Consider the following 8,131-nt stretch of genomic DNA (forward strand, 5'->3'; position numbering starts at 1 on the left):
TTATTAAACATGGAATTATAATTATTAAACATGAAATTATAATTACTAACCATAATATAATGATAATGATTAAACAATATTATAAGAACATAAAACTAAAATAATTGCAAATAAATAAACCTGGAAGTAAGGCAGACGAAATAAACTTGAATTAAATTGCGAACAAAACAAATCTTGAAACTTGAATGAAGCTTTGAATTAATGTCGGCAAGATTGTGATCCAAGAGTACATAAATTGTAGGCCTAAAACTAATGGTGTGGTAGTTCCTCAATGTGAGAAACTACCACTTTTACAAAGTGATAATTTATGCCTAAAACTATGAACAGCGCTTCCGCGCCTAAAACTTGGATGATTTCAAATGAATGCTAAGACTCTATTTATAGTGAATGGAAATGGAGGTTATTTTCAGCATCATGTGAGAAGTAGTGGAGATCATGCGTGGGAAGTTGAGAAAAAGGTGGAGAAAATAGTGGAGAGGTGGAGACGGACGTCTCAAGTAGCTGACGTGGCGCTCTTTCACCCATTGGGCTTAGGAGACGTGCGTCTTCTGAGGAGACGTGGCAAGGAGCATGGAGACGGGCGTCTCCCACTTGGAGACGTAGCTTGGATGATGGGAACGTGCGTCCCTTGATTTGTGGAGGGTGAGACGACCGTCTCCCACTTGGAGACGTGGGGGCTTCAGCTTCACGTGGGCTGGATTTGTACTTGCACAATTTGGGCCTTCTTTGCACCCCTTTCTTGCTTCAACACCCTTTTTCCATCTTTTAGGCACAAATAGTAGTGATTTTAGCTCCATTTCTTTCCTTTTCACAATTAGTCTCAATTTTGAGCGTAAAACCTGAAACAATAGAAATACCAGCATAATACCAACATAAAACAACATAATTAAGCTAAAATAAGGAAATAATTGATATAAATCGAGCCAAATAAACGATACATTTTCGTGTTATCAATAGACACGTAAAGTCGCGATCAAGTTTTTGGCGCCGTTGCCGGGGACTATTTAAGTCGATATCGTAACTCACTGTTGCACCGTAGAGACTAGGACAATTCTTCCCTTTCTTTCTGAACGATTGTATGCCAAATACTCGTTCACAAGGAGGAGATTTAATACAACGAATTAACGAGATCGAACGTTTCATTAACGTCAAACGTCGAGCTCACAATCTTCCCGAAGTAGCACCAATTCCGATTAATCAGGAATTGATTTTTACTGATCAAATTAATCAAAGTATCCCGAAGTTAGAGATGGATGCTATTCGTCCTCTTAGAGACTATGCCGCTCCTTCGCGCGCTGAACTGCATTCAAGTATCGCACCACCTGCGATTGAGGCAAACAATTTCGAACTCAAACCTTCGTTGGTCCAAGCTGTTCAACAGAATCAATTCTCTGGAAGCCCTGCAGACGACCCCAATCTCCATTTATCCGTGTTCGTGCAATACGCCGACACTATCAAAGCCAACAACGTTAGTTCCGAAGCTATTCGATTACGCCTTTTCCCTTTCTCCTTGAGAGATAGAGCTAGAGCGTGACTTCAATCCCTGCCTTCTAATTCCATAACTACATGGGACGAATTGAAGAGAGTATTCTTAGCGAGATACTTTCCGCCTAGCAAAACTGCTATGCTCAGAGGTCAAATCAACGGATTTACCCAGAAAGATAACGAATCACTCTTCGAAGCTTGGGAACGTTACAAGGACATGCTTAGAATATGCCCTCATCATGGACTCGAACCATGGCTGATCATCCATACCTTCTATGGTGGTCTCTTATATAACACCGAAATGACTATAGATGCCGCTGCTGGCGGAGCATTAATGGACAAACCCCATGATGAAGCATACAAACTCATAGAGAACATGGCACAAAACCATTACCAATGGGGTGGAGAACGAGCCGCTCTAGAGAAACCCCAAACCAAAGGAGGAATGTACGAAATAAGTGGTATAGACCGCGTTAACGCTAAAGTAGACGCTTTAACTCAGAAGATCGAGAACTTAACCATCACTCCTTCAGCCACCGCTGCCGCTGTAACACCTAACTGCGAGATTTGTGGATTGACTGGACATGCAGTTGCTGAATGCCAACTCTTGACTGGAGTCCCATCTGATCAAGTAAACTATGCTCAAGGAAACCCTTATTCTAACACGTACAACCCTTGATGGAAAAACCACCCGAACTTTTCTTATAAGAACAATAATGCGTTGTACGCGCCTGGACAAGCACCTGCTGTACCACCTGGCTACCAAAAAGCGCCTGTAGCTGCTCAAAACAGCCCTAGGAAGTCAAATCTAGAAATCATGATGGAGAACTTTATAGCTTCCCAACAACAAAGGACTTCCTGAACCAAAACATCCACAATAGCGAGCAACTAAAACAACTATCGAACAAAGTAGATGCTTTAGCTACGCATAACAAAATGCTAGAAACTCAAATCTCACAAGTAGCTCAACAACAAGCACCTACTGCTGCCCCTGCTGGCACGTTTCCTGCTCAACCTCAACCCAATCCTAAAGGACATGCGAACGCGATAACACTACGAAGTGGAACGAATTACGATGGACCCATAGATCCTAGAACTCAAAACGCGCCCATGTCACAACAAGAGCCAAAGGAAAGCCAAAAGAAAACAACTGACGAACAAACTGCTAAGACTGATGAGAACAATAACGAAGTGGAACCTGAAAAAGAGAAACCATACGTCCCACCACCGCCTTATAAGCCACCAATTCCTTACCCTCAGAGATTAGCCAAATCAAAAACCGAAGCGCAATTTAAAAGATTTGTAGAACTTCTGAAGCAATTAAACATAACCATACCATTCACAGAAGCCATAACTGAGATGCCTTCGTACGCTAAGTTCTTAAAAGAAATCTTATCAAACAAAAAGAAACTAGAGGATAACGAAACTATAACGCTTACCGCTGAATGTAGCGCTATCATCCAAAATAACATGCCTCCAAAACTGAAAGACCCTGGTAGTTTCTCTATACCCTGCGTAATAGGAAAAACCATCATAGAGAAAGCCTTGTGCGACTTAGGAGCTAGTGTTAGTTTGATGCCTCTTTCGACCTGTAAGAAACTCAATCTAGGTGAGCTTAAAGCAACGAGAATGTCTCTTCAACTAGCTGACCGTTCAGTTAAATACCCTGTAGGAATGTTAGAAAATATCCCTGTTCGTGTAGGTCAATTCTACATCCCAATTGACTTCATCATTATGGATATCCAAGAAGATTCTAACATCCCGATCATATTAGAAAGACCATTCTTAGCAACCGCTGGTGCAATTATAGATGTCAAGCGAGGAAAGCTAAATTTCGAAGTAGGAGAAGAGAAAATAGAATTTATCCTTTCCCAATTCCTAAAAGCACCTTCTATAATTGACACATGCTGTTCTGCTGACATAATTGACGAGTGTGTCAAAGAAATAAAATCCGAACCAAATAAGGAAACCGAGATCCTAAGAATTCCTATGCTGCCAATTCTTGAAGATGACAACTGGCGCGAGGAATATCAAGATGACCACCTGAGTGAATGCTTAGCTTTAACTCCCGATCCTATAACTGGACCTAAGAAACCTGCTATAGAGCTGAAAAAACTTCCTACTGATCTTAGATACGAATTTCTAGACGAAGAACTAAACCGACCAGTTATAGTGAACGCCAACTTAGGACAAACCGAGACTGAAAAACTACTTACTGTCCTAAGAAAATACCCGACCGCTTTAGGATATAACATATCAGATCTGAAAGGTATAAGCCCTTCCCTCTGTATGCACCGCATTATGCTCGAAGACGATAGTAAAACCTCTAGGGAACATCAAAGGCGAATAAATCCTATTATGAGCGATGTGGTTAAAAAGGAAATCCAAAAACTGCTAGAAGCCAGAATAATATATCCTATATCCGATAGTAAATGGGTTAGTCCTGTTCATGTCGTACCAAAGAAAGGAGGAGTCACTGTAATCACTAATGCAAAAGGAGAATCTGTAGCACAACGTACCCAAACTGGATGGAGAATGTGCATTGACTATAGGAAGCTAAACAAAGCTACCCGAAAAGACCATTTCCCTTTACCTTTCATAGATCAAATGCTCGAACGCCTAGCTAAACACTCGCATTTCTGTTATCTGGATGGATACTCCGGATTTTTCCAAATTCCTATTCACCCTGACGACCAAGAGAAGACCACGTTTACCTGTCCTTATGGTACATTCGCCTATAGACGAATGCCTTTTGGACTATGCAATGCACCCGCGACCTTCTAAAGATGTATGATGGCAATATTTGCCGACTTCTTAGATGGAATAATGGAGGTCTTTATGGACGACTTCTCTGTCTGTGGAGGAAGTTTTGAAACATGTTTAGAAAACCTTGAAATGGTACTTAAACGATGCGTAAGCGTAAACCTAGTCCTTAATTGGGAAAAATGCCATTTCATGGTTCGACAAGGAATTGTACTTGGACACATCGTATCCGATAGAGGAATCGAAGTTGATAAAGCAAAAATCGAAATTATCGAAAACCTTCAACCTCCCAAAACCGTTAGAGAAATAAGAAGTTTTCTGGGACACGCTGGTTTCTACCGACGTTTCATTAAGGATTTCTCTAAAATAACCAAACCGTTAACCGAATTACTTATGAAAGACGCCGAATTTATTTTCACTGATAAATGCACTGAAGCATTTCAAACGCTTAAACGAGCATTAATCTCTGCGCCAATTATGCAACCTCCCGACTGGAATGAGCCTTTCGAAATAATGTGTGACGCGAGTGATTATGCTGTAGGAGCCGTTCTAGGGCAAAGAAAGGATAAGAAACTACATGTCATATACTATGCGAGTAGAACCCTAGACGAAGCTCAGATGAATTATGCCACGACAGAAAAAGAATTATTAGCCGTGGTATTTGCATTAGACAAGTTCCGTTCTTACCTGGTAGGAGCCAAAATAATCATATACACTGACCACGCCGCCATTAGGTACCTCCTAACCAAAAAGGACGCCAAACCAAGACTTTTGAGATGGATCTTGTTACTACAAGAGTTCGACCTGGAAATTAAAGATAAAAAGGGCACTGAAAATGTCGTAGCAGATCACCTCTCTCGATTGGAAAATCTGAAACCCGAACAAGTACCAATTGACGATGATTTCCCTTATGAAAGACTCATCGCTCAATTAGAAGCAAATGAATTCGAACCGTACCGTCCAAACTCTGAAACCAACAACTTAGCTGAAATAGCTTTAGCCCGCTCTGACACACCTTGGTATGCAGATTTCCTAAACTACCTAGCTGCTGGTGTGCTACCTCCTGATCTAAGTTACCAACAGAAGAAGAAATTCTTCCATGACCTAAAACATTACTATTGGGACGACCCGCTCCTGTTCAAAAGAGGCCCCGATGGAATCTTTAGACGTTGTGTACCCGAGGAAGAGATAAGAAGCATAATAACACACTGCCATTCTGCACCGTGTGGAGGACACCATAGCACATCTAGAACCTGCACCAAAATCCTTCAATCTGGACTCTTCTGGCCCAACCTGTGGAAAGACGTTTATTTTGCTGTACTAAGCTGTGATAGATGCCAACGAACCGGAAACATTTCAAGACGCGATGAAATGCCTCAAAAAGGCATTCTAGAAGTAGAGATATTTGACGTATGGGGAATAGACTTCATGGGTCCGTTTCCGTCATCGTTTGGAAATCAATATGTACTCGTAGCTGTCGATTACGTTTCAAAATGGATAGAAGCTATTGCTTCTCCTACAAACGATACACGAGTAGTTATCAAACTCTTCAAAAACGTCATCTTTCCTAGGTTCGGTGTGCCAAGATTGGTAATTAGCGATGGTGGTTCCCATTTCATTTCAAGAATACTTGAGAAACTCCTTCGAAAATATGGAGTGAATCATCGAATAGCCACACCATACCATCCACAAACAAGCGGACAAGTAGAAGTATCTAACCGCGAAATAAAACAAATATTGGAGAAAACTGTTGCTATATCTAGGAAAGATTGGTCAACCAAGCTAAATGAAGCTTTATGGGCTTATAGAACAGCTTTCAAAACTCCAATAGGAACTACCCCATTCAAACTCGTTTATGGAAAATCATGCCACCTACCGGTAGAGTTAGAACATAAAGCCTATTGGGCCATTAAGAACTTAAACCTAAACTACACTGCCGCTGGTGAGAAACGACTTCTAGACATAAACGAATTAGAAGAACTTAGACAAGACGCTTACGAAAACGCCAAAATCTATAAAGAGAGAACAAAAAAATGGCACGACAAGCGTATATCTAGGAAAATTTTTAGCATAGGCGATAAAGTACTTTTATTTAATTCGAGACTAAAATTATTTCCTGGGAGGTTACGATCTAGATGGTCTGGCCCTTTCGAAATAACTAACATATTTCCGAGTGGAGCGATAGAAATCAAAGGAGAAACCGTCAAACCTTTTGTCGTAAATGGGCAACGTCTTAAGTATTACCATCATCTCGAACACGATGAAAACATCGAAGTTTTTAAACTTGACGAACTGCCCGCTCTTTCGAAAAAATAGTTTTCTATTTTTAAAATCGTCGAGCTTACGACATAAAACAAAGCGCTTGGTGGGAGACAACCCACATTTATTTATTCTTTTTATTTTATTTTATTTTTATTTTTAACCTTTTAATTTTCATTTAAATAATCTATTCTATTTTTAATTATTCTAATTTTAATCATTTTTTACTTTTTTTCATACATCTTATAATAATTATTATAATTATAACTGCTATCTTAATTCGAGAAAATATTTCCATTTTATAATTATAATTATTATTATAACTTGTTACTTAATTTTATTTCATTTATTTTATTTTATTTTATTTTTAAAATAAACACTAGCCTAGTTCTAACTTAATCTTAATATTTTCAACTTCTAGGTTTTTCATTTAACTACTAACTACGATGCAAGAATTTGATAATATGGAAGTTGTGTTCCGTGGTAGAGGACAAGAAGCAAGATTTAATAAGCTGGTTGAAAGACACATGTATTTGACTTGCTATCCTCACCAACCAACTATGGTGAAACTTGGTATCGAAGAAAGCGTCCTGCACCTGCTTAACCAAATTGGTTGGACTGGTTCTCACTTGTTCCGCAAGTTTAGCACTTACCGGAAGCTCACTCTGGAATTCTTGAGCTCCCTGACCTATCTTCCTAACTGTGGACAAGGACTGAGAAAAGGAGTTATTCTCTTTAGACTCTTTGGTATGGAGTTTAATTTCTGCATCCGAGATTTTGCTGAAATGTTAGAACTACCTCATGGATCAGATGCATACACCAAAGTAGCTGAAGACAATCTTGCTTACTGGGAGTTGGAAAAATACTGGGGCAAGATCACTGGAAACGACAACCCTGAAGAGAATGAATTTCAATCTGAGAACATCCATAACCCAGCCTTCAGATACTTCCATAAGATCCTTGCTCACTACATTTTTGGTAAACCCGATAATGTCAATGAAGTCTCTAGAGAAGAGTTGTTCATCATGTTTTGTTCCTCTCAGAATCGCCCGGTCAATGCCATCGCATTCATGCTAACAAACTTCGAGCGCATCACGCATGACGAAGTTTCACCTATTAGGATCGGCGGATTTGTCACTATGATTGCTAATGCTATAGGAATGAGAGTACCTTTGCTTAGATTGACACCTCTTGGCTCCCACAATTCTATGGATATTCACTTCTGCTTTAACCGAGGAATCATCGCTAACCTTGGACCTGATCAGTTTGATTTACTCATTGATAACAAAGTATTGGATCAGTTCACCTTACCGAGTCCTAGGACGAGTGTGCACAACCCTGCCAACTGGCTTTTCTATGATCAGATTCCTGAAAGAGAACCCTCACCTGAAACCCCTCAAGCCTATGAACATTTTGATGAGGAAATGCATGTATCAGAATCTGAGCCTGACACTCCTCCTGGTTATACTATGAACCTAATCCTGAAGATGAACCCTTTCCTGATTACGAACCTCTTTCTGTTGATGAACCTATATCTGAGTATGAGCCTGACACTCGTTCTGAAGATTTTGTTGATGATTACACTGTTGATATGACTGATGTCGAGCTCGAGCAACAACAACCC

At 40.0% G+C, this 8,131-nt stretch overlaps 1 non-coding gene across 1 annotated transcript; it reads right to left on the reverse strand.

The window, feature by feature from the left end:
• Positions 1-1,624: 1,624 nt before the first annotated feature.
• On the reverse strand, positions 1,625-1,731 carry LOC131593681 (small nucleolar RNA R71). Its single transcript, XR_009281067.1, has one exon. It is a non-coding gene; the product is annotated as a small nucleolar RNA R71 (small nucleolar RNA).
• Positions 1,732-8,131: the final 6,400 nt, after the last annotated feature.

The sequence above is a fragment of the Vicia villosa genome, linkage group LG3 (genome assembly GCF_029867415.1).
Source record: "Vicia villosa cultivar HV-30 ecotype Madison, WI linkage group LG3, Vvil1.0, whole genome shotgun sequence".
In the NCBI taxonomy this organism is placed as follows: Eukaryota; Viridiplantae; Streptophyta; class Magnoliopsida; order Fabales; family Fabaceae; genus Vicia; species Vicia villosa.